Source organism: Sturnira hondurensis, unplaced genomic scaffold (assembly GCF_014824575.4).
Source record: "Sturnira hondurensis isolate 20B ecotype Veracruz unplaced genomic scaffold, ASM1482457v3 Scaffold0000022, whole genome shotgun sequence".
In the NCBI taxonomy this organism is placed as follows: domain Eukaryota; kingdom Metazoa; phylum Chordata; class Mammalia; order Chiroptera; family Phyllostomidae; genus Sturnira; species Sturnira hondurensis.
Genome location: NW_028072653.1, coordinates 2,085,263 through 2,111,567, shown reverse-complemented (window position 1 = coordinate 2,111,567; position 26,305 = coordinate 2,085,263). Strand labels below are relative to the sequence as shown.

General features: G+C 46.1%; 2 pseudogenes; both read left to right on the top strand.

Moving 5' to 3' along the window:
- Positions 1-6,699: 6,699 nt before the first annotated feature.
- On the top strand, positions 6,700-6,827 carry LOC118984523 (uncharacterized; annotated as a pseudogene).
- Positions 6,828-10,086: 3,259 nt separating this feature from the next.
- Positions 10,087-10,184, top strand: LOC118984847 (uncharacterized; annotated as a pseudogene).
- Positions 10,185-26,305: the final 16,121 nt, after the last annotated feature.

The window sequence follows — 26,305 nt, the reverse complement described above, 5'->3', positions numbered from 1 at the left end:
ATAATAAGAAATGACTTTTTAAAATTGCCTCCATGCTACCCATAACTCTGGGTTCTGCTTGAGACATTTGGATGCCGTGATTTAAATGTAAATATCCCCTGAAATCCATCAATGTCTGGGGAGCTGATTAAGCACCATGGACTAGAACAGTGTTCTTTTTTCTGATCTTCGGGCGTTTTTATTTTTGTGAGCTGATATATTACCATGGTGAGGGGACTTTCTCACACATTCTGCTCATGATAACAGACGAGGTGTGAAATTGATTCCGAGCACCTGGGAGGGTTATGATTTATCATCATACATTAGGCCCCGCGGAGCTTTGCTGGATGAGTCCCAACTACACCCAGATCCAACTGCACTTCTGGAAACAGGACACACAGTGACTCAGGATACGTTCAGCACAGCTATTTCAAGCTGGCACCCAATAAGCAGCTCCCTTTCATTCAGTCAGTCAACAAATATTTACTGAGCATCTACTATGTGCCAGGTACTGTTTTAGGAGCGCAGATAACACACTGGGCAAGAGAGACTCATCCCTAGACTTGCCTCCTCTCCCCAGTTATAACTTACACTCCTCATTGGGTAAACACGCCAATAGCCTGGTGCCTAGGGATCAATGCCTCACGTGGCCTGAACAAGACTTCATCCTGCAGTTTTCTGGACTAAAGATACTGGGCGGAGCCGATCTGACAATGGCTAATGCTGCACCTTCATTGTTGCTCTCAGTACAAAGGATGGGCCCGTGGAAATTTTTACTTTATTGATTTTAGAGAGGAAGGAAGGCGTGAGGGAGGGAGAGCAGGAGTGAGAAGAATCAATTTATTGTTCCATTTACTTATGCACTCACTGGTTGATTTTTCTCTGATCAGTGCCCTGATCAGAGATCGAACCCACAACCTTGGTGTTTTGGGATGACACTCTGAACCCCCGAGTACTCGAGCGAGGGCAAATGGAAATTTCTAATGAGGGTGCAAGGCACATGAGCCCCACCGGAAGCCACTCAGTCACGGGGCTCAGGCAAAAGCCTCCCCTAACTGGAATTGTGTGGACATCTAGAAAGAACTCTCTCTCTTCTGCCAGTCAGTGCCTAAAACCATGTTCTTACACAGGACTGGACAAGGGACAATGGGGCAGTACACCAGAAATTCACTAGGAAGTTTTCTGAAAAAACACACTCCTGAGGCTCTGTTCTGACGCCCCAGAAGCCTGCCTCTGAAGTTCCGAATGGGCCTCAGACAGATAGGTCTGTGTTTGAAAAACACCCAGTGGTGATTCTGATGAATCTAGAAAACACTGTTTCACTCAGATATGGGCCTGGCCTCTGTCCAGATACGAGGCACAATTTATAACCAAGGGCATGGAAACCTGCATGACTGGGAACCTCGCTGCCGGGGTTCCAGTCCTTATGTCGTCTTCAAGCAGCTGTGTGACCTCAGGCCAGGCATCAGGCTCTCTGGGCCCCATTCATTAGACGCACAGGAGGGGACAAGGAGTAAATGACTTCTAGAGTGTCTCAAAGAGCCGAGGTTGTGCAGTTATGTTTTTCCACATTTGCAGGCCAGTTTCAAACACTAATTGATTAAGTCCAGTATAAATAATCACTGACAAATCGTTCTTACAGGAAAGTAATGCACATTTAAAACATATTTGTGCCCAGCCAGTCCTTCGCATGTTTAAACATCAGGATCCATCCATTCTGGGTGCTCCGTGTAGGGTGTTCATGGACCTCCCAGCAGCAGAGTCACCCTTGGGCTCTTTGTCACCCTGCCTTCCGCCTTCATGCCCTTGACCCACCTTTCGGATGTCCCCACAGCCATGGTACTTAGTCACTGTCTGACTGTCAAGTGGAAGCTTCTAGGTTTCTCTAAGAATATCTTCTGTAAATTCCATCTTCCCATGAAAGAATCCAGAGTTGTGTCTTTTTACACACCTCCAACAGACTGACTTTTCACCTAATCATCCCCCTTTGATGAATATTCTGGCGCTTTCTCATTCTGATCACCTGCCTCTCCGTGCCTCACTCACGAACACCTGCAAACACTCTGTGCTGATGGCTAAGCAACCAATCAAGTGACAAGCACCAGGATTGTTGTCCCTATTGCTTCTCCAGACAGATCGTTTCCTTTGATGAATGGGACTGAAGTCTGACTTTCTTGCCCAATCAAACTAATGATCTCCTCCACACCCCTCCCTCAGTCCTTCGCCAGTTCCCACTTGACCCGGCCAGTGGTCACCTTGGGAAAGGGGCTTGTATTTCACCACTGAGCTAGGGTCAAAGCACATGAGAACAGGTATCAAAACTTCCCCGTGACAAGAGTTCCTTGGGGATGTGGCAGCCCCACGCTCCCCGTTGCACCCCCTCCTCCATGTCGCCAGGCCCGGAAGCATGCACACTGGGTTTCTCGCCCGAGGCTTTGGTTAGATTCGGCCAGGGTGCAGCTCTCTTCTGTCAAAGTCCCTCCTGGGCTGTGCTGGGACAGGGGAGGAGGAAAGTCGGGGAGGCAGAGGGTAGGAGGGAGGCCAAGGAAGAGAACCAAGTTTCTCTTGGTTTTCGTATACAACATCCAGACTTCTCGGAACCTGCCTCCCTCCAAAAACACTCCTTCACTATCTAGGGCCAGTTAGCAGCCGTTTGGGGTTCTTAGGATGTTTTTTATTATTCAAGGTCCATACCCCAGTCATAACCAATATATTTCTTTGAAAGACATAAATTGTGCCTCCCAAAAATAGCCTACTGAATAAACTTGTCTCCAATAACGTGTGTGTGTACACACGCATCCGGTATTTTGTAATCAAAATCCCATCAACACACAATGAAGGCTATGTTCCCATTTATACATTATAAAAAACATCTTGTCAATACACTTTTACAATTTCATTCTCAACGCTATATAATATTTCATTGATTGTATGTATTGATTTTTTTTAAGTAATGGTCTACTGTTGGACAGCCAAGCTATCCAATATTCTTTATTTTGGATATCTAGTTATTTCAAACTATAAAGCAAGGGAAAAAACCTCTTACACCACCTTTCTCATCTGCTCAATTATTTCATTAGGATACACTCTTAAAAAGGAGTAGCTCAGTCAAAGAAAAACAACGGGCACATTGAATGAATTGATATGTTTTCCCAAAGTTTTCTCCAGGTCTAGACCAGCAGACATCCTATCAGTGACATGAATGTTTACAAGAGAGGGTTTGGAAGCCCCGGTTATAAAGAAAGAAGAAAATACACATCAAGAAGCCAGGAGGCCTCTCCCTGGGCACTGGTGCTGTATCTGTTCCTCCAAACAAGTTGGTCTTTATCTCTGCCCCTTTGTAACCTTTGAATAATCTCTGCCCCTGAAACCCTGACTCTTCTGTCCCCACCTCCTCCCCAACACTTTCTTGGACAGCCAAAATGACTGGAACAAGAAATATTTCATCCCCTAGTCTCAGTGCTTTCTATACTGGTGTGCACCGAGTTGTCCCTGTGTATTAGACAGCTATTACTGCAATAATACTGCTGCGAAACAAAACATCACAAAACTAAGCGCGTAAGAGCAAGCATGTATTTTCTTGCTCACAGAGCCTAAATTTGTTTTGGGTGTTAGGGCAGCCACTCACCCATCCCAATTCATGGGCAGCAGTCCTGACTGCCTTCCTGCTATAACGAAATGCAGGGCTCTGGGACCCTAGTTACTATCCGTTTTATTGGTGAGTCATTGAAAGGCTGAGGCAGTGCCTCATGTCAAGTCATGGTTCAGAAGGGCATCATTCAGCCCATGGCAACTGCACTGAAAGAACAACAAAATGTAAAACATGAAGAGGAGAGAACACTTCCAAATTCACTTCACAGAGCCAGCCATTACCCTGATATCAAAACCAGACAAGAACACTGCAAGAAAAGAAAATTACAAGCTCAGATTCCGGATGAACACAAATGTAAGAATCTTTGACAAAATATTGGCAAACCAAATTCAATAATGCAATTTATTCCACAGATGCAATGGGAGTTTAACATATGCAGAATCGATATGATACATCACATTAACAAAATTAGGGATAAAACATCACATGATCATCCTCAATAGGTGCAGAAAAAGCCTTTGACAAAATTCAACATATGTTCATGATAAAAACTCTCAACAAACTGGGTATGGAGGGAATGTGCCTCAATATAATAAAGGCCACATATGGCAAGCCCACAGCTAACCTCATACTCAATGGTTCTAACAAGAACAAGACAAGAATGCTCTCTTTCAGTATTCCTTTTCAATACACTGTAGAAATCCTAGACGAGCAAAAGAAATAACAGGCATACAAATCAGAAAAAAAGAAGAAAAAGTGCCTCTACATGCAGGGAACATAATGTTATACAGAAAAAACCTTGCAGACTGCTCAAAACACTGTTAGAATAAACAAATGCAGTCAAGTTGCAATATACAAAATTAATATATTAAATTCAGGTACATTTCTATACACTAAATTATCCTAAAGAGAAATGAAGAAAATGATGTTATAATATCCAAAAATCCAAATGCTTAGGAATAAATTCAAACAAGGAGGTGAGAGATCTGCACACTGGAAACCATAAGACCTTGACGAAAGCAAGGGAAATCAGAAAATAGATAGTCCAGCCCTGGCTGGCGTAGCTCAGTGGAATGAGTGCGGGTCTGCAAACCAGAGGATCGCGGTTCGATTCCCAGTCAGGGCACACGCCTGGGTTACAGGCAGGTTCCCTGCAGGCCAACTCCCAGCAGGGGACCCCATGAAAGGCAACCATACATTGATGTCTCTCCGTCTCCTTCCCCTTCCCCTCTTCCCCTCTAAAGATAAATAAATAAATAAAATCTTTAAAAAAAAAAGAAAATAGATAGTCCACACTCTGGGTTGGGAAAATTAACTAATGTTAAAATGTCCACACTACCCAAAGCAATCTACAGTTCAATGCCATCCCCGTCAAAATTCCAATGAAAATTTCACAGAAATTTTTCTAAAAATCATAAAATTTGTAGGATCACGTAAGACCCGAGAGCACAAAATTCTGGCCGGTTGCAAGATCAGTAAGTTCTGGGGATCCGATGTACAGCATAGTGATTATAGTTAGTTAACACTGTTTTATCTATACTTGGAAGCTGCTGAGAGTAAATCTTACATATTCTCACCATGAAAAAGAAATGGCTCCCTGGCTGGTGTGGCTCAGTGGATTGAGTGCTGACCTGTGAACTGTAAGGTCTCCAGGTTGATTCCCAGTCAGGGCACACGCCTGGGTGGCAGGCCAGGTCCCTGGTGGGTGGCATATGAGAGGCAATCAAGGGATGTATCTCTCACACATTGCTGTTTCTCTCTCTCTCTGTTCCTCCCTTCCCCTCTCTCTAAAAGTAAATAAAAATATTTTTAAATGGTAATTACCTGCTGTGATGGAGGTGTTGGGTAATATTATTATGAGAATCCCTTCAGAATAGAGAAGGATAGCAAGTCAACACCTTGTACATCTTAAACTTCCAAATGTTTTGTCAATTATATCTCAATAGAGCTGAAAAAACCTACAATAAGTGATTTGGAAATTAGAATAATTTGACCCATGATATGCACTACAACTTACATCATTTGCCAAAGAGTTTTTAAAAATATGGAGTATACAGACTAAAAGGAGTTTCCTATTATTCTGTATTTTGGTCTGTATTACCAAACAAGTTATTAACTATTTTGAGCATCACCTCTGCTTGTTCTGCACCAAGTACATTATAATCTTCTCACTCCTGTACTTCTCTCTCCTGTTAGAGTCTGACCCACCCCATTGCCCACCTAGAAGGCAGGAAGGCCTTCCCTCCCATCCTAAGATCAGCATGCTGGCTCGAAGGGAGTGTCTGCAAATACTGGCACCACAGACTCACACAGCTGAAATGGACTTTTAGAGATCCGGTCCGTGGTTCCCTTTACACGTGAAAAACTAAGAGCTGGGCAGAAGAACTGACTTGTGCGAGAGCAACCAGCTTGGATTCGAACCCAGACCTCCTGTCATTCGGGAGGGACACTGTAGCACAGGGGTTAAGGACTGATGCCGAGAGATGTGGGTTCCGATTTTAGCTTTGCCACCTACTAGTTACATGATCTTCTTTCACGTCTCTCAGCTTCTACAAGACATAGACATTCCTACATTCTCAGGTTGTTAGCAGGGTCAGTGAACCTATGTCTGTGTGCATGAATGCATACTCATATGTATAGATACATATATGCTCTCGTTATCATCATTTTGGCTCCAGAAAAATCTCTTACTGTCTCATCCTAATCCAAATCACCTTCTAGTCAGCTGCCCTCTCCCAGAGCCACAAAAAGAGCATGAAAAGGGTAGAGAGGAAGCAATGAACACAATGACAATGGGCTGTAATAATGAGTAACAAACCTATCCAGATGCTCCAAGCAATACAAACAACCAGGACTTTAATGCCTGCTGGCTCCAGTGTCAGGGGGGCTCTGGGGCACCACCATGGTTTCTACGTTACTTGCAAAATTGTGCCAGGGAAAGCAGGCCAGCATGCTGACCCTTGGCTCAGAGCAGTCCTCACTGGGACTGGAATAAGCCTGCTCCTGGGTCAGCAGCATACTCTGTTGTCCCAGGGAACACTTAGAATGGGTCTTACAGACTCGCCACTAGGGAAATACCCTGAAAACAACAAAACTAACTTGGTTAGAAAATAAAATTAAAATCTGGATGCCTTTTATAAGCACTCATTGGGCCTTTCGCTAATGACCCATTGAGTCGTCAAGAAAGGGCAAAGTAGGTTTTGGGTGAAGTGGTAGCATGTTATGTTGTTTCACTTCCATCTGTGGTGGGACAAGGGGTTCAAAATAAACAAACAAACAAATAAATCTGTAAGATTGTTCAAACCCCCACCAACTGAAAAAGATTCCTGGTTGAAAAGGTCAAAATTTCCTGGAAAATATAAGATTGGGGGAAAACTGGCATAACCCAAATAGAACCAGGTCTTCCAGCTCCTACTTTGTGGCTCTTCTGAGTGATATCACACTCAAACACAAATCATTCTCCAAAGGCCTCCAAGAGGAACAAAGTCTTTAGAAAAGGTATCTTGAAGATGCACCAAAAAAGAGTTAATTACATCACAGCAGGCAGAATAATTCTGAAATTCCCCCAAATCCTCCCTGGCCATTTGCACCTCCTTGTCCCCAAAGGTGAGAAGCGATTCCCCTCCTCCTTAGCAGGCAAGAATGGGAGACCAAATACTCGTTCTTTACTATTCTCCCCTAGGAAACGACTTTTAGTGCCATTCAGTGCTTTTCCAGGCCACAGTCAAGTTCTGAAGAGCGCCATCACAAGCACTGAAAACCAGCAACTCATTTTCTGAATCACTTTCTTCTCCTGCTACCCAGAAAAGATCACTGCAGTTCGGAAAGCTATTTAGGCACATTCTCCTGCAGGTTTTATATTCAACAGACTATTCTGGTCTTCCTAGGGTTTACAAGGAGCCCCTGTTAACTTGAAAACTTAACCTCTTTTTTTGGTTTCAGTCTTTCTTGTTTCATCTTCTCAAGCCTCAGCCAAAGGCTTGGAGACCACACGACTGCTACTCAAACCTCAGCGTTTGTAAAGGGCTTACATTCCTAGGCCTGGATTCTGCGAACAGCTGAGCAGGTGAAACTTAAATTAAGCCGCACCTGGGCACATTGGTTCTCCTGGAAAGGGGAAACTATCATTAGGTTCGCATTTTAAAGTGAGTACACGGAGTTACAAAACCACGACAAAGAATATTTTAGTGTGTGTGTGTGTGTGTGTGTGTGTGTGTATAAAACAACACTATATCCAAATCACAGCATGCCAGGATTATGACATTATTAACAGACTCGCCAGGGGCCCCATGTCCCACAACGTCAAAGGGCCGAAAAGCCTTTGCCTCATCCTGGACTAAGTTTACTCCTGCAACAAAAGTGATCTTGCTATAGAAGAACGGTCACAATCCTTGAAATCAAAGGACCCAAGTTCGAGTACAGCCCTGACTTGACCTTGACCAAATGCTAGTAAAGGATTATATTTGTTGATCTCCTGGTAAACTAAATGTAGCTACGAATTCTTCGCAGCTTCTGCCATCTACAAGGGAGCTTCTCCAACCTTTACATCTTAGCTGGCCTTGTGACCTGCTTTGACTAACAGAACATGGAAGACACAACATCGTGGAAGTCCCAAAGCCTTAGGGCTTCTCTCTCCAGCATCTTGGAATGCTTCCCTGAGACCACCATGTAAGGGAGCTAACCCAGCCTACTGGAGAAGCCACATGGGGACAAAGAAGGCATAGCCTACATCTAACACCAACCGCCAAATAGACAAGCGAGGCCTTCTCCTACCTTCCAATCCAACTGACCTGCCAACATCCAGCATTTTGAGTCCAGGGAAAAGCAGCAGAGGCCAGCCTAGAAAAGCATGAAGAACGAGTCGTGTTACTTTCAGCTTCGGGGTGGTTAGTTACACAGCGAAGGCTGAGTCCCAATCTCCTCATTCAAGGGAAGGCAACGCCCATCCAACTGTTCGTTCATTTATCCACTTGAGCTCTTGATGGCCCACTACACAATATCCACAGAACACATAACTGCACATAATTTTGAGAATCAAGTGAGATAATGGATGTTAATATACATGGTAGTATTGGTTTTATTATTGTTACTAGTGCCTTCCTTTCACTGCACTCCCATATTTTTTAAGCACTTAACTTCACTTGCTTTAGGTACTCTGGGGCTCAGACGGCATTGTGTCCAGTGCTCTCTGATAGAACTGACCTTGACACCTGCCCTTCTACTCTCATTAGAAGGCAGGTCTGTCCTTAAATGAGGGAGCTCTGGGACTTTCTTTGCACAGGTCCAGAAATTCAGTCGTTTGGGGGGAACACACAACCACGGCCACAAGCACTCACACTGAGGGCTTTTCCTTACCGTCCCGAACAACAGCCTCTCAAAAAATTCTGCAGTTATAGTAATAGCTAAAATTTATTGAGCAATTACTATGTGCCCAGGGCAGTGCTGAGCTCTTCAGCGAACTGTAGTCTGCTCAACAGCGCTCTGCGTAGGTGCTATGACCATCCCTAATTTGGGGTAAAGGCACTGAAGCCCCAACGACATTAAGTAACTTGCCCAGGGGCAGGTGGTGTGAGGTGGACTGATATTCGTTCCCTGGGAGGCCGAGGCCAGAGCGCCACCCTTACCCACCACCCTGGCCCACTCGCTTGGATGTCCCATGCCGTGTCTCACTGTGGCTCCCAAACCTTGTCCAGGACAAAGAACATGTCTTTTTGAAGCTGCGTTCATCAGAGGTTAAGTTCTGTGACCTTGACCAAGCCATCTCCTACTCTAAACCTCTGCCCCACGCCAAGTAAATCACGCAGGTTAGACCAGGTAATGTAGAAAACCCCTTCCAGCCCTGAAAATTAAGATGGCAAATTCTTCCCCAACATCTTGTTATAGTCGGAGTTTTATTCTCTTTCTTACTCGGGCGACTAAAGAGCATCTGGGGAGGAAAGAAAAAGCAGATGTTATAAGTGTGTTTATTCTCTAACATAAGAAAATGAAAGGGCTACAGAGGGGATTCTGCTTCCATCTCCCTTAAGGATTAGGCCATGGTGCGCACTGTTTGACTTTTTTAATGCATTCAGTCAGAGCTGAGAGCCTGTCGGGTGCTCTTTAAGCCTGACATTGAAGGAAATAATTCAAATAAAATAGGCTGAGGCTTTTGCAAGGTATTAAACCCCCTGAAGAGAAGGTCTAGGAAGGCCTCCAGGCGGCGTGGGGGAGGCCGTGGGAAACTGGAAGAGCTGAGGCAGGGTGTCTCTGGAGGAGGTGTCCCGTCGGAGCAGAAGCTGCACCTGGGGCGGGGGGGGGCGGGGGGGGGGGGACCGACTGGGCCCAAAAGCTTCCCAACAGCCCAGGGGATAAAACCTACCCTCCCATAGCATGGGAAGGGGTTTAACAGCAATCACTCACAGGTGCCATTCACTGCAAGCTCGCTGTATTCCAGGAAGGGTGCTGACCTAAGCCCTTGACGTGCCTTATCTTATACAGGCTTCGAAACAGGGTGGGGTTGAGTCTCATCGAGCCCAGTGTTCGTTTTGACAGCACGAAGACTAAAATTGGAACGATTCAGAGATTAGCCATGTGCAAGGATGACACGCAAATTCGTGAAGCGTCCCATGTTTTTCTGTAATGGCTTGTACTCATTTCTTTACATTAAAAAAAAAAAAAATAGCCCTGGCTGGTGTGGCTCAGTGGATTTAGCACCAGCCTGTGAACCGAAAAAGTCACCGGTTCAATTCCTGGCCAAGGCACATGTCTGGGTTATAGGCCAGGTCCCCAGTTGGGGGCGTGTGAGAGGCAACCACACATTGATGTTTCTCTCCCTCTCCTTCTCCCTCCCTTCCCCTCTAAATATTTTATTTATTTATTATGAAGAATTACAGTAAACAATATTAAAATTTAAAAAATCATGAAGCCCATTTTATAAATAAGAAAACTGAGGTGCCAAAAAGAGCCATGACTTGCCCAAGGTTACCTGGTGCCAAAGCCAGTGCTTGTCAGCTCCGTGCCACTCAGAAAGGCCAATGGCACGTTACTGCAGGAATCTGAACTTGGGGAAGCATGTGGACACAAAGAGACGGAGACACAGTCCCTTGCCTCGGGTACATCCAGGCTGGTCAGCAAACATGACTTCGACTAAACTACAAGTGACTGAGCTAGGATCTGAATAGGAGAGCACGTGTGCACTTCAAGTTCTGCTCACGGGAGCAGAGCACAGAAAACAAGAGTGTGGAAAGAGGAGGATGTGAAACAGGCAAAATGAGGGCCAAAAAAACCACCCTTCAGTTGGGCCACCCCACAGGGGCCCGGTTAGCCACTTTTTTTAAACCCTGATAAAATTCTTGACTCTAATTCCAATGTTCTGGGGGGTGGGGGTGGGCACAGTGCCTTCCTTCCCACACCAAGTAATTTTCCCATGCCCACTGGACATTTGACAATTCAACTCAATTTGTCACTCTTTTCCCAGAGGTAGCATCAGATTCCACAGGGGGAAGGCCCAAGCCCACGAGATGTCCCACCCCGTGTCCCCACTTCAGATGCCAGGTGCAAGCCCAGGTTTTCCGACTGTCCACTATAGGTTAGAAGTAACAGTGACCTCCTCCTTAAGCTCAATTAATTTACTTAGAGGGACTCACACAACTCAAAGGAGCCTTGTACTTACAGGATCGCAGGTTCACTGTGAAAAGATGTAACTCGGGAACAGCCAGATGGAAGGGACACGGCTTTCATGCTCTCTGGGGACAAAACTACCTGAACCTCACAGACAGGAAGCCCTCCCAAACCCGTCCTTTCAGGTTTTTCTGGAGGCTTCTTTAGGCTTGATGGATTAAATCTTTGGCCATTGGTGGTCGACGTCAATCTCCAGGCCCTCTCCCCTCCCCGGAGGTCAGGGGGTGGGGCTGAAAGGCCCAGCCTCTCATCCAGGTTTCTCCTCCTGGCAATCAGCCCCCACCTTTAGGGGCTTTTCAAAAGTCGCTCATTAACACAACAAAAGACACCTTTCCGGCTCTGGCTCTCCTCTCAGGAATTTCAAGGGTTTCGTTTGTGAGGAGGAAGACCAAATATATATTTATCGTTAATCACAACACCACACTCGGGCATCCCCATGGGGTCAGGAGCTGACCCAGCTCACTTCTATTTAAACAGTATCTGGCACCTCCATTTTGTTGGGAGAACGGGACAAAGACAACAGAATACACACAAAATTAATTAATCAGAAAGAAAAAGAAATAATCCTAAACTTCACCATTCTCCCCTGAAGGGAAAACAGAAGAGAGAGCACCCACACTCGAGCAGGCTGGAGCACGTGGAGGAGGGGGGTGGGAGGCGGCGAGGACCTGAGATGCCCGTTGGTTCTGATGGGAGACCTGGACAGCTGAAATGACCACCTGGAATTGCTGCCCCTCCATCAGTACTTATGGAACTTGAGTATTCATTAGAATCACCCGGGGAGCTTGTTAAAACGCAGACTGCTGATTCACCCGAGTTTCTGACTCAGGCGACCAGGGAACCTTGGCATTTTTAACTAATCCCTGGGTGATGCTAATGTCCCTGTTTCAGGGTCTAGCACTTCGAGAACCAATAACACTCAGCCTTCACTGCACATTAGAGTCACCTCGGGGCTTATAGAAACACCCCGGCCGAGCCCCGCCCAGATCCATCGGAATCCACGTGCCCCTGGGGACGGGACACACGCATTTGTGTTTCTTAAAAACAGGGACCAGGTGGTTCTGCTGTGTAGCCAAACCAGAGAGGAACTAATAGGAGAGCACGTGTGCACTTCAAGTTCATACACCGTAAAAATAACAGTTAACATTTATTGAACAGTTATCTTGCCACCGGTCACTGCTGAGTGCATTGCTGCATGGTCTCACTTAATTCACACAGGCACCTTTAGGGTAGGGACTATTCTCCCCATCTTAGTGATCAAGAGAGTCAGAGAAACGAAGTAATCTGTTGTGGGCCACAATGCACTTTCCCTGAAGATCCATCGAGTCAAGACCACACACTGTCTCCCATCCACCAGACCTGAGCATAAGGCAGTATCCTCCCTCTCTTCTAGAACATTCTTCGTCCTTCTCCTGTAATACGCCTGCAGCTTTTAAGCTTGTGTTGTCACGGGACACCACCGACCACCACTCCTGTTTCAGCCCCACTCCCAGCCTCACATGCTTCATTCTTGAATATTTTGCTCCTGTCTCTCCTCTCTCCAATTGCAGTTCTGTCTTCATTACTGGTGATTTTAATACCTACTTTTTTGTGTTTTAAATTTTTATGTTTTATTTTATTTATTTATTTATTTATTTTTAGAGGGGGAAGGGAGGGAGAAAGAGAGAGAGAAACATCAATGTGTGGTTGCCTCTCGTGTGGCCCCCCCTGGGGACCTGGCCCGCAACCCAGGCTTGTGCCCTGACTGGGAATCGAACCTGTGACCTTTTGGTTCACAGCCCGCGTTTAATCCACTGAGCTACGCCAGCCAGGGCTTGTTTGTTTATTTTAACAGTTGATAAAGTCACATGATTCAAAATTTAAAAGGAATATCTATGGTGTTATCTTACCCCCCTACCCTCCAAAAATCAAGCTTTAGTCTGCACAAGTCTCTATCATGACCAGTTTATAGAAAGTACAAAAACCAGAGGAGGAGCATGGTAAGCAATACCATGTGACTGCATCAGCAACATCCAGAGCATCTACGTTTCTGACCCTTCCCATGTCCTGTTCCCTCAGTTTCCTGATTTTCATGCGTCCGATGAGCTTGTTCTCCATCCCGCTTCACCGGTCACCCCCATTGCCTCGCCGCAGGCCCCAGACCTCGTTGTTACCATTGAGGCCCAGGGCAGGCTGCCCCAGGATAGCTCACTGCGACATCACTTAGAGGTAAAGTGACTTTAAAACCGGCCATGCAAGCCCTGGCTGGTGTAGCTCAGTGGATTGAGCATGGGCTGTGAACCAAAGGGTCGCCAGTTCAATTCCCAGTCAGGGCACATGCCTAGGTTTCGGGCCAGGTCCCCAGTGGGGGCCATGTGAGAGGCAACCATACATTGATATTTCTGTCTCTCTTTCTCCCTCCCTTCCCCTCTCTCTAAAAATAAATAAATAAAATCTTAAAAAAAAACTGTCCATGCAAGAACACTCTGACCTGTCTGTCCACTTGTCTGTCCCCCGGAAAGCAGGAGGTAAATGTTCCACATGAAAGCTGCCCGCCCGCACCTGGAGGCTGAGGGAGGTGCCCTTACCAGTACAGTGAAGGGATCCAGGCTCAAGAAGGTGACAGAAACAAACCTGGTTACTAATCTCTATCTAAGCCCAAACTTTGTCAGATTCCTCACTAAGGGACACCCCAGTGCCCTGTTGATTCTTCAGAAATGCACTGTGTCTTCATCTGGTAAGTATAACAAGTTGGGTGCATTGACGTTCAGGGGGCGTCACCTATGACCTCCCATGCACACATGTTATTTGTTTGTTCTGTTCACCTGTTCTTGTGTCCACATTATCAGTCTAGCCACAAAAACCCAAGACGGGGAGTGGAGGGGCTCCTCTCCAAAATCTCCCTCTGAAGCATCCCTTCCTCCGAGCCAGCACGTGGCATGGGAGAGAGGGAGAGAGACAGTGACCAGAGGCTCAGAGTTTCGGTCCATCGTTATTACCTCTCCCTCTGGGCCAACCCCCTGGCCTCTTCCCACTTTGTCACACTCTCTTGGCTAATCCACCCATTTCTCAGTTAAAACCAAGTCTCTGCCTGCTCTGCACCTGCACCCTGAGAATTTAAAGGGAAGAAAAACATAGCCACGCCAACTGGGTTCCTGTAAAGTCGACCTTGAGCCTTGAGCGGCTCCAATCGTTAGTCCACGCACTGTTCTGCCTTTCCAGATGATTCTTTCGTGCCTTTTCTCATAGCTGCAAACCTCAAATTCCCATTCCCGTTTTCAACCCTTGACTTTGCTTCTCCAAATCGTTAAGAAAATAGAAGGCAATTGGGTAGGAACTTCCACAAGCTCCCACCTTCATTTCACTCTCCTGTGTCTGCACCCAAGGTCTCCGTGCCCCTCCCAGGGCTGTGATGCAGGGACTCGAGAGACCTTCCCCTCTGGCTGCATCCAGGGATCCCAGACCCTCGGCACCAATAAACCAATAGTGCAAATTCTCTAGCTCTGCTAGATTGAAGGATACCACGGAGACAGAAAATGAACTGTGGTGGGGGTGTAGGTCTCTTTTCTTTTGTTAAATTGGAAATTTAAATTATTCTTTTGTGCTATGTACCCGAGTAAAGGATAAAGCCCTTGACATGCTATTATTTAAACAAACAGAAGGCTAGGCATCTCTATTGTTCTTCCCTGGATGTCTATTTATCTGGCTCTTTCTTATTTCAAGGGCAGTGACCCAAAGAAGACAGACAAAATAGAATTTGAAGTCCTTAATGTGTTGTGTGTTTACTGAGATTTACAAAGACCAATTGTTCGATTTGATTAGCAAAAATAAAATTGCATTCAGTCTTTTTCTCTTGTAACCATTGGAGGTTCTCAACGTGAATCATGTATTGGGTGGGAAGTATAAATGGTGGGGGAGGGCGGGGAAGAAATATTATTTTTGTCAACTTTTTTTTAAGTCTTCACTTGCCCCAGTTTTTGAAAAAGAGTTCAAGAGATCAGACCCAGTAATCTCTGGTGAAGTTAATTACTTGGCAACATGATAAAAAAAACGGCCAGACTGATCTTCAAGTCCTCTTCCCATCCCACGCCTATTGCTGATGCTGCTGTCTCCCGAAAGAGGCCTCTTGTCCCCAGGCAGAGACCCACAGTCCTGAATTTCCTCTCTCCCCATCCACACTGACCTCTCCTACGGCCCATCTATCAGGGAACCTTTCCCACAGGGAATCTGCTCACATTATCAACTATAAAGTAATCAACACTGAGTGTTAGGTTGGTCCATGATTCGGGCTGCGAAAGAATTCACAAGGAGAAGAAAGTATAGAGTAGGGGTGTCCAACTCATTTTCACCAGGGGCCACATCAGCCTCAAGGTTGCCTTCAGAGGCCCCAATGTCATTTTAGGACTGTACACATGTAACTACCCCTTAACTGTTGAGGAGTTGAAATTACATTAGGCCCTTTGAAGGCCTAACTGCAAGGCTGATGTGGCCCCTGGTGAAAATGAGTTGGACACCCCTGGTATGAAGTTTTTATTCACTCTCCAAGAAAGGAGAGGAGGGGCATGGTGTGGAGAGGTACACCAGCATTGAGGGGTGGGGGCTTTGAGCTTTTATTGGACTACAATTGGATTAAAAAGGGTGGGGGTGCTGCTGGGTGGCCCCTGGGCTGTGGGGGGCATTGTAACTGAGGGTGCCGTTTGTTCCAATCTTACCTCTGCCTGGGGCTGTGGAGGGCCATTCGTCCTGTTCTTCTTTCTTTCTTCTTTTTTAACACCTTTTTAAAAATTTTATTTGTTTATTTTTAGAGAGGGGGGAAAGGAAAGAGAAAGAGGGTTAGAGAAACATCAATGTGTGGTTGCCTCTCATGTGGCCCCCACTAGGAACCTGTCCTGCAACCTAGGCATGTGCCCTGACCAGGAATCGAACCAGCGACCCTTTGGTTCACAGCCCATGCTCAACCCACTAAGCTACACCAGCCACGGATAAACATTTTTTATTGTTGTTCAAGTACAGTTTCCTGCCTTTTTCCCCTACCCCTCCCCACCAACCCAGTTCTCCCACCTCCCTCTCCTGTTTCCACCCCTCCCCCGTGTTATTGTCCATGTGTCTTTTATACTTGTTCCTGCAAACCCTTCACCTCTTTCCCCTGAAATCCCCTCCCCTCTCCCCTCTGGTCACTGTCGGCCTGTTCTCAATTTCAGAGTCTCGTTTCTCGTCACTTCCAGGCCTGGAAACACAAGCTCAGAACAGTAAAACGGCCTCATGTTTACCAAGGTCGCAGGCCTGCCTGGCCAATGGGTCCACGATAGCAATGGGGCTCGCTCTGGCCTTTCAGTAAGGGTGAAAGCTGTTAAGAGATTAAGGTCTCAAAAATAAATAAATAAATATATAAGAGATTGAGGTCTCACGGGCAGATGTAGGAGGGTGCCGCCAGGGAGTCCCCAAAAGAAGGATTTGTAATGGGGTCCAGAACTCAGGGTGTCCAGGAAATATTAAAAATATGGGATGTCCTCACCCCCACAAGTCTGAGCTGGGGGGATGGAATACCTGGAGCAGGGCCATTGAGTTGTTTTGCATAGCAACAGTTTCTCAGATAACCTCTAGAATGGTCATTTAACGTATCTATAACCTTTAACTGGTTTCATAGATATGTTAAATAGCTGTGGCCAGGCTTTGAACCACGGAGAAGGGAGTGAGTTCCACCCAAGAAGTAACTGGGAGGCAACTCCCAGACCCCATTACAGCCCCTGCGTGAGATCTTGGAGATGATTGGCTCCACACCATGGGGCCACGCCTGCCCAGACTCATTATGGCAGCCCAGTGAAGCTGGGAGGATAAGGGAGGCCTGGTAAGTGTAGCCGATTGTGGGAGGAGTCAGAAATGGGGCTGCAGAGGAAGATTGGCGCTGGGATTTAAATGCAGAGGTGGCAGCCCTTGAGGGCAGAGCCAGGCACTTTTGGCCAGAACAGGGACTCTGGCAGCCCTGTGACAGAGAATCACCACATAGCTTTAGCAGAGAGAACCATGGGCTTTGGCCAGAGTGGGGGGACCACCCCCACTCCCGCAGCCGAGAAGAATCACCATGCAGCTTTAGCAGAGACCCACCACATGGCTTTGGCAGAGAATCAACACGCAGCTTTCTACTTCTTTTCCTGAGATACGGTACCTTGGACTGGGCAAAGGGGGGAAGAAGGACTGGGTGTGTTTGTGGGTGTTTGAAGGGACTTTGGGATTCTTGATGAGGACATTAAGTCATGACTCTTAAGTCTGTATAACTTGAATAAATAATTCCTTTCCCTTTCACCAATCTCTAACATGGAGAGCTATAATTCTCTGGTGAAGGGGAAGGCGAATCTAGTACAGGGGTAGGGGTACCGCAGGAGAAGGGGGGGTCAACTAGGTAACACTGTGGGACCCCCTTCCCTGGCAGTCAATCTGGGAAAACCATGAGAGACCACATGTGCAGTAGGTTTAACGTAATACAACTACTTGTGCATGCACAGTAAAATCCCGCCAGAACTAGCCAGGAAGGATCCACGCTATAAGAACAGAGTCCCGGCCCTGGCTGGCGTTGCTCAGTGGATTGAGCGCGGGCCTGCGAACCAGACGATCGCGGTTCGATTCCCAGTCAGGGCACATGCCTGGGTTGCAAACCGGTTCCTTGCAGGCTAACTACCAGCAGGGGATGCACAAAAGGCAACCATACATTGATGTTTCTCTCCCTCTCTCCTTCCCCTCTAAAGATAAATAAATAAATAAAATCTTAAAAAAAAAAAAAAAAGAACAGAGTCCCTCCAGCCCATGAGGTCAATCTCTGCTTGGAGTTGGCCTGCTCCCATGTTCTTGGCTATAGACTCTGGGTGTTTGGTTCAATTCTTTGTCCCCATCACCAAGAACCCGGTTACCTGTGTCCACCTGTGACACAGACACATACGTACATACTCGCCTTAACAATGTGTCTGGATTTGCCTCTCCAAATCCCTGCACCTATTGCCAGTCGCTCGTGTTTTCCAAACCAAAATGGAACATTTGGACTTGGACACTGCTGACAATTAAGATGATTGGATTTGATTCTCATTATTCTTCATTAAATCGACAATAGAGGCTTATATATTTTTCTGTTCACTTATTAATCTGCCCTAATATTCCTGCACTGAATATATCTTCATTGCAAGAATTTGAATAATGAAAACAATGAATGTAGAAACTCTATGAAGGATAAAGAATGAGCTCTCATCCTGATGCCCTGGATGACGCTTGTTTTTTTCATGCTCTTTCTCCCTCCTCCCTGGCAATTAAAAGACAAGCTCTGTGCTGGGGGAGGGTGTGCGCGTGTGTGCACGTGTGTGTGTTAGAGCAGAGGTGAACGGCAGGACAGTTATGCCACCGCCGGTATGGTAACACCGTGGCGTGGTAACTCCATGTCTTGACTTGGAGAATCAACTCAACCCACATTTTACAAAGATAATGATGAGTCTCCTCCTGGGTCCGTGTCAGATCTCAAAGGGAATGTCCTGCCTAGACAAGACACAGCACAAGGGGTCCCAGGTGCATGTGGCATGGAGGTCCCCAACCCTGGCTGCTCCTTAGAATCACCTGAGGACCTTTAAAAAGAGGTCACGCCTGGGCAGCACCCAAACCGAGACAATCAGGCCCGCCAGTAGTGAGGTCCAAGCCTGGGGACAGAATAGCTCTACAGGTGATTCCCATGCACAGGCAGATGCAGGGACCTCTGCTGGTGAAGCTTCGCACATACAAGGAGAAAAATGCAAACAAGCGGTATTTACTCACTGGGTGTGACTGATGAAACTATAATGCATCCACACAATGGGATGCTGACCAGTCCTATCTTTTAATTTTTTTTAATAAGGCAAATCTTCCGGTGTTGTTCAAAGCCATTCTCTCCATCAATGCTGTGGGCACAATAATTGAGGGCTGTAAGTTTGGGGGAAGCCTATAAAAATGTTAGAGACCTGAAAAAAGAGTTGAACATGTGGAAAAACAAGAGAGGAAATCAGAGTTTACTGCAAAGGACCTGATTCAGGAGCTGGCCATTTCTCTTTGAGTCCTTGAAGTTTCCCAGTTCTCCGATTTTACGAAAACAGTGTGGTATTGATAGGGAACTTAAGAGTTGGAAATTTTTAGTTTAAGTAATAGCTAATAAGCTTAGTAATCAATGCCTGTGAAAGCTTTTTGTTCTAGGAACTGAGGGTATGACCCACCCTGACCCCAGGAGACCATAAGCAGTTCCACCTTTGTTCCTCAAGGGGATTGCAAGGAACTCAAGATGTTATCTGAGCCATTGTACTCCAGGTGAAATGACCACTTCTCAGGACACAGCTTAAGACTACCACCCAGGATGAGAATGCTGAAGTTTTTTTCTAATCCAAGTAACTTCAAACTGAATTTCAAAACTGCTCACCACACCTTGTTTATTCCCTGTTACAAAAAACTTGGGCTGGGCCCTGGCTGGTGTGCTCAGTGGATTGAGCGTGGGCCTATGAAGCAAGGGGTCACCAGTTCAATTCCCAGTCAGGGCACATGCCTGGGTTGAGGGCCAGGTGCCCAGTAGGGGACATATGAGAGGCAGCCACACATTGATGTTTCTCTTCCACTCTTTCTCTTTCTCCTCTCTCTAAAAATAAATAAATAAACTATTAAAGAAAAAAACTTGGGCTGGAAAGAAAAGACAAGATGGTCTGTTAGGGTATGAACCCACCATCTTCTCAGATTGCCAGCCACTTGAACAAAGCGCCCATAAAGATACAATCCCTGTCTCTGCTTATTGGGTTTGGTAGTGACAGGCAGCCCGAACTCCCGTGTCTTTTCCAGTTTCAGTATGTCATCTCGTCAGGTTGTCTGCTGCTCACCTGCATTTGATCTGTTTGAAATATACCCCATCCTGTCTCTACACTTGTTTTAGGCACTTGGGGGTCACGTGCCCCACTGATATTCTACTGACAACTGAAGACCCTTTCTCCAGAAAGCCTACGTATGCAGAAAATCTTGCACACAATTTCAGTGGATACTCAACCACCTTAAGACTTATGTGACAATCATTTGTTTATGTGCTCATTCACTTGCTCACTCACCTATTCACTCACTTACTGTTAATTGCGGAGATCCAGGTGCCGAGTTAGTTGTTGGAGATGAGTGAACTATGGTTCCTGCCCTCAGGGAGTCTGTAGTCAAGATTAGAAATAATAAACAGACCATCTGTGACAGTAAACTTTATGTGTCAACTTGACTAGGCAAAGGGGAGACCAGAAGGCTGGTAAAACATTACTTCTGGATGTTTCTTGAGGAGATTAACATTTAAATTGGTTGGCTGAATAAAAAAGGTAGCTCTCACTAATTCCGGGGGGTATTATCCAATCCATTGCTTGTCTGAATAGTACAAAAAGGAGGACAAAGGGTGAATTTGTTCTGTGCCTTGCATCTTCTGCCCTTGGACACCGGCATTCCTGGTTGGTGGGCCTTCAGACTGGACCTTACACCATTGGCTCCCCTGGTTCTCAGGCCTTTGAACTCGGATTGAATTATACCACTGGCTTTTGCAATTTTTTTTTTGTTGCGGTGAAAGATAGACAACAAAAAATTCATTTTTAAGTGTGCAAATCAGTGACATTAAGTATATTCACAGTGTTGTACAAACATCTCCTCCCACTATCCATTTCTAAAACTTTTTCATCATCCCAAACAGAACTCTGCACATTAAATAGTAACTCCCTATTTCCCACTGCCAGGCCCTGTCACCTACCTTCTATTTGCTGCCTCTATGAATTACGCCATGACCTTTGGGGAGCTCACAGCTTCAAGGAAGAGAAAGACAATCCTCTGCTCATCTCCCCTAGTCATCAGGGAAATGCACATTTATGTTTTTTAAGATTTTATTTGTTTATCTTTAGAAGGGAAGGGAAGGAGAGAAGGAGAGAAATATCAATGTATGGTTGCCTCTCGTGCGCCCCCTGCTGGGAACTGGCCTGCAACCCAGTCATGTGCCCTGACTGGGAATCGAACTGCAATCGTGTGGTTCACAGGCCCGTGCTCAATCCACTGAGCTACACCAGCCAGGGTGAAATGCACATTTAAATGCCAGTGAGGAACATTTTTAGAACCATCAGATTTTTTATGAGGACACAGGAAAAGGGGGTGCTCCTGGGAGTGAAAACCTAACATCCTCCCGGAGGGCAGTGAGTCAGTGCTCACCATATACCCTACCCTACCTCGCCCTAGGGTCAGCGTGGCTTACCTTACCAGCCAGGAACCCTCCTCCTAGATATGCACCCCTGGGAATTTTCACACTGAGTCCTAAGAGGACATGGGGGAAGTTATTTTCCAAGACTCCTGGGAATACTCTTTCAGCCTCCTCCTACCTACGGAGAATGTGTTAGAAACGTTGGTTAAATAATGCTCTACCACCGGCGGAAGAATCCACAGGCAATGCCCTTGACCTGACCTCACCACCTGGCTCCCTAACTCCCGTCTTCAACCAGGGAGTACAATTTATCCGTGTTTCCAGGTCGGGTGGGGGCAGTTATTGGAGGACAAGTGTTCCCTGGATGCTGAAGGCAGAAATCAACTCAGAACCATGGCCTTAGATTTAGTAGACGTCTTGGTGGTCACTGTATGAGAATTGGAGACCCATCTCACTGGGTCCTTCCACGTAGTCCTCCGTCTTTTGTGGGTTGAATACTTAAGAGCACACATATCGAGGGAAATCATTTTCTATTTTTTTCCCCCGAGACTATTAAAAACTTAGGTACAGGAGAGCTATGAACCTAATGGATAGAAGGGACTAGAGATACAAAGGGAAACTACAATTGAACGCAAAGGTTTTGAGAGTGGAACCTGGACATGACTACTCTGTAAATTATTTTAAAACAACATAGTTCTCACTATTAATGTGCCCTAAGTCGCTTAAGAACTATTAATGTGCTCTCAAGTCCCTTAAGAACCTGAGGGTCTCTATGAGGATTTCAGAGGAGCCTACCTTATAGGGCTCTTGTAGGAATAAATGAAACAATAATTTTGAAGCATTTAGCACATAACAGGGAGCCCATAAATGATAGTCATTATTCACAAAAGTTTTCCTTTTATTTTCTCAGCCAATAAAGTTTTTTTAAAGATTTTATTTATTTATTTTTAGAGAGCAGGGAAGGGAGGGAAAAGTGAGGGAAGGAGAGAAACACCAATGTGTGAGAGACACATCAGTTGCCTCTCACATGCCCCCGGGTTGGGGGTCTGTCCCACGACCCAGGCATGTGCCCAGACTGGGAATTGAACTGGAAAACTTTCAGTTCATTGGCTGGCACTCAGTCCACTGAGCCACAGCAGCTAGGGCATAGCCAATCAAATTCATTAAGCACTTTTGTGTTCACTGAACTAGCCCTCAGGTATAGAAAGTTAGACCTAGAATTAGAATGTTTTAAAGGGGAACAGTAACTTAGGAACCATCTGGTCCATTTTTTCCATCTAAAACCTTCACTGTAACACCAAAAAATAGTAATAAAAATAGAGCTGTTCTCACAGGATAGGTCAGTGAATGAAGACCTACCCTGGTGGGTACCCGGGAAAACATAGGGAAACACAGAACACAGCGGAAAACCTCAGCTCGGTCAACCTCTTCATCTTACACATGAGGACTTGGGACTTAATGGTCTGGCTCTAATTGCTTGTTCAAGGTCACCCAGCTAATCAGAGACAGGCTGCCTGGGTTAGGAGCTGAATCTCTGATGTCAAGGAATTTACCAACCAGCTGTTGGAGACAGGATATATGCATGCTGGGATGTGGAAGAAAATATGGGCTCAGTTTTTTGTTGTTGTTTATTTTTGAGTTTGGGGGTTTTATTTTTTTATTTTTATTTTTTTTAGAGAGAGGGGAAGGGAAGGAGAAAGAGTGGGAGAGAAACATGAATGTGTGGTTGCCTCTCATGTACCTGGCCTGCAACCCAGGCATGCGCCCTGACTGGGAATCGAACCAGCGACCCTTTGCTTCACAGGCCCGTGCTCAATCCACTGAGCTACCCCAGCCAGGGCTGGGCTCAGTGGTTCAAGTTGTATTAACAAAGCAGGGGCCTGTGTGTCTCAGCTTCTCCATCAATCTTTCTGCTCTTAGTAAGCTATGCGTAAGCATCCATTCCTGTGAAAAGAAGGATCACTTTCATGCTCAGTGACTCCCGCCAACTTTTCATCCGGTATTTTTATGAATTCATGGATTTGTTATGAATTTATTCCCTAAGTAAAATAAAAATGCAAATATGTTCACACTGTAATTAAGGAAAATAGTTTTAAATAAAACATTCTGAGATTTGGAAACACATAGAAAAAGCTCTGAAAGCAACTATTAAGTCTGATTTCTATCTTCTCTGTGCCTCACACAATAAAGCCTATATCATCTTACGCAGCACGGGAGCTTCATTTTTTTTAAAAAAACTTGTTAAGACATATTTCAGATACACGAAATAAGCTGCCCTGCTCTGACACCTTATTCTAAGCGGGCAGAGTACCAGAGAGCCGGGCAGCTTTAATTGAATGCAATTCTTCCCTAATGGCAGGACAGAAGACTAAGCATTTCTGAAGACGGGGGTGTCCTCCTGACTTCCCGGCGGGTGGGAACAACCCAGGGGGAGTGAGGCTTCCTTCAGCCCTCTGTCCCCCAGGGCCTGGGGCTGCCGTGTGCTGCAGAGAACCCCCAGACCCTCCCTTTCCATCTCTTTCAACACTGCAGGCAGGAGCTTTTCTTGGGAAACCCACAGCTATTCCATCCATGCGTATAGTCTTATTTAAAAGACCCCAGATGGAAACAGAGAGGGGTTTCCACCGGAGCACACAGCAGACGGAGTGGGGGCCAACCCCCTCCAGCAGCGGCTCCTCCCCCCACCACCCCGGGCCCAGCCCATACACTGGACACAAAGGAAGACAGAGGCCCAGCCCCTGCTGGCAGAGTTCACTGCCGGTGGCTAACAAACTCCAACACGTAGACACTGAAAGGAATAGACATTTCGGGGAAAAATGTTCGATCAAGCGAGTTCAATTAATTGAGAAGCCATGGGAATTTAAACCACAAAATCATTTTAAACAGTCATTGCTAGTATTTAAAAAAAGGAGAGAAAAAAAAGAAATGAACCATGAACTAAGCCTGAAATAATGCTAACAATTGGGTATTCGGGATGGAAGGTATTCTAAGTGGGGGAAACAGTGAACAGAGGACCCCCTCCCACAAAAAAAAAGAGAAAAAGACAAGATGTATGAAAGCAAGTGGGAAGGTTCATCTGGGCAGACACAGGCTGTGGTTAGAGGTGGAAACTGAGGCCAGACCCTAGAGCAGGATTTGTGGTTGGCCTGTTAGGAACGGGGGCTGCACAGCAGGAGGCGAGCTGTGGGCAAGGGAGGAGCTTCACCTGTATTTACAGTCACTCCCCATCACTGGCATTAGAGCCGGAGCTCCGCCTCCTGTCAGGTCCTTGGTGGATGGTGGATTATCGTAGAAGGAGACCCCTACCGGGACCTGCACGCGTGAGGGATCTAGGTTGCGTGCTCCCTATCAGAAACTGATGCCTGGTGACCTGAGGTGGTGGTACTAGTGCTGGAGAGCAACTGCAAGTAGATTATCATGAGCAGAGAGGGTTGACTGCACAGAGACCGTAATAAATCCATTGCCTGCAGACTCAGAGCAAAACCCTACCCATGGGAGGCAAGTGACAATTAAGCTGCATCCCGTGGCGGGCTTTATAGTGTCAAGGGCGTTGATGTGCTTCCATTGTACAGCTGCATCTGCATTAAGGTAAATTGTAGAATTCTTTCGTTATATATTACAGTATACTAATAATAGAAATAAAGTGCACAATGAATATAATGTGCTTGAATCATCCCGAAACCAACCCCCACCCCACCCCTCCACTGTCCATGGAAAAATTGTCTTCCACAAAACCGGCCTCTGGTGCCTAAAAGGTTGGGGACCACTGCTCTAAAGGGTCTTAGTACCCTCCACCCTCTGGTGACACTGATCTGATACAATAATTCATAAACAGTGCTCGGTGGCACGTGCTTTGGCCCCTCACTCTCCGAAACCCAGCGATGGAAAACGCCTTTTCTGTGTCACACAAATCCCATCAGTTGGTAGACGCTGCAAAGAGAACTCTGTCGAGAAAGATGCTACGGTGACCGCTGAGTTCACCGTGAGTGCGGAGATTGACAACTGCTTCCTGTCAAGGACAGCACGGGAGGAACTACAGTAAGAAGAGCAGTGCGGATGCTCTGTATTTGCCAACTGTGCCTTATGCAAAAGGGATGGCATGGCTATCGTGGTGAGAAATTCAGGCATCCAGTTTGCTTAACGGGAGAAATATTGTGGAGCAGAGAATATCTCACAACTTCTGCTAGTTAGGTGAACTACCAACTCCGTGCTTAAGACCAACCCCAAATGAGTATTCTGCCTGAGACTATCAGCGCAAATATTGAGGCTGACATCTGTCCCCAGCAGTACAGAGTACTGTAATTGATTAGTGATGTCTGCCATGGGCTCAGCAGTAAGGACCGGTGCTCTGCATGCTACATACCAATTTTGCCTAGCTTTCCTAGAAGGACCGACCACACAAAAAGTACTTCAGGCATCAGAACCAACTGATATAAGGCTAGGTATTCTCGTTTAGCTTGGTTTAGTTTGAGGTTAGGAAAGATATGTTTTTTAAACTATTAAAAACTCAGTTGTGCCCTGGCTGGTGTAGCTCAGTGGATTGAGCGCGAGCCTGTGAACCAAACAACTGCGGTTCGATTCCCAGTCAGGGCACATGCCTGGGTTGCAGGCCAGTTCCCAACAGGGGACATACGAAAGGCAACCATACATTGATATTTCTCTCCCTCTCTCCTTCCCTTCCCCTCTAAAGATAAATAAATAAAATCTTTAAAAACAAACAAACAAAAAAACTCAGTTGTTATATAACCAAGCGGCAGGTATCTTTCTGCAAATCTATGTAATTGCTAAGATCAGGCCACAAGGAACCCAAGGCAGGACCACAGAGCTCACTCATAAGAGAGCTGAGGAATTTTAAAGCCTTTAATCACAGCAGTTGTGTTTATCGTTATCTTTGGCGA